Source organism: Eimeria mitis, genomic scaffold (assembly GCF_000499745.2).
Source record: "Eimeria mitis Houghton genomic scaffold, Emh_scaff1647, whole genome shotgun sequence".
NCBI lineage: Eukaryota > Apicomplexa > Conoidasida > Eucoccidiorida > Eimeriidae > Eimeria > Eimeria mitis.
The window spans coordinates 5,699-6,650 of NW_013569963.1; positions in this window are offsets into that span (position 1 = coordinate 5,699).

Consider the following 952-nt stretch of genomic DNA (forward strand, 5'->3'; position numbering starts at 1 on the left):
AACAAATTCATTGGTTTTCTCTATTAGCAGGAACTGGAACCTTCTGGAATGGCACCAAGCCACTGAGAACCTACTCACATTAAAACGTAGTAGCAACCGCAGCCCATCCAGCCGGAAGTACACCGAAGACGCGTCCTGAAGTGCCTCAGCCCCTTCCCCCAGTTCGAATATGATGAAGTATAGGCGGCGGTGCCGATGCAGTGCAGGAATCTCTTGCTTCTCAAAATAATCTTGCGCCTTCAAAGCGTGCCCGAATGCCGCACTTATTATACTTCCTAACAAAGCAGGTGCCCATAGCACCAATAGCAAGTGCTGCTGACACCTCGTTCATTTGAAGAGAACGCACAACTTCCCTTTATAATGCATGTGGGCTATCCTGACTAAGGAGGTCTTCTGCCAAGCGCCGCGATGTGGGCTGTATCCCCCGCCGGCAGGGGAAAGGGCAGTGGCAGGGCGCAGGGAACCTGAACAGGGTGTCCTGCTGGCAAAGCTCACAATCGAGAAGTACGAATAACAGAAGTCCAATTATTGACTCATATCTTCTGCATCGAAAATTCATAGCAAGGTTATGCCTATGAGAATTGTAATCGGTTACCGTATCGGCCGGGAAGTAGGGACTAGAGGGTGAAATTGTTGAACCCGCCGAGATGATGGAGTAATTACGCCTCAAAGACAAAAAACGCCACTTCCACCACCGCAGCGCAAAGGGAAAAACGGGTTTGAAAATGACCAAGATAAAGGGGCAGTGGCAATTGGGGTTGAGAATGCCAGCTCCTATCGAAAGGGGGTAGGAATGGGTAACCGGCAGCAGCCGGGTAATTCCGAGCGGCGGATCCTTCTCTTTTCGAATGCACAAGGTCACATACGTCAATGATGCAGACGTAGAAGAGCTACGGAATCGGAGAAGCAAGCCTTTGAACAGTGCCGCTAGGGCAACACGCAGAGCAACTAG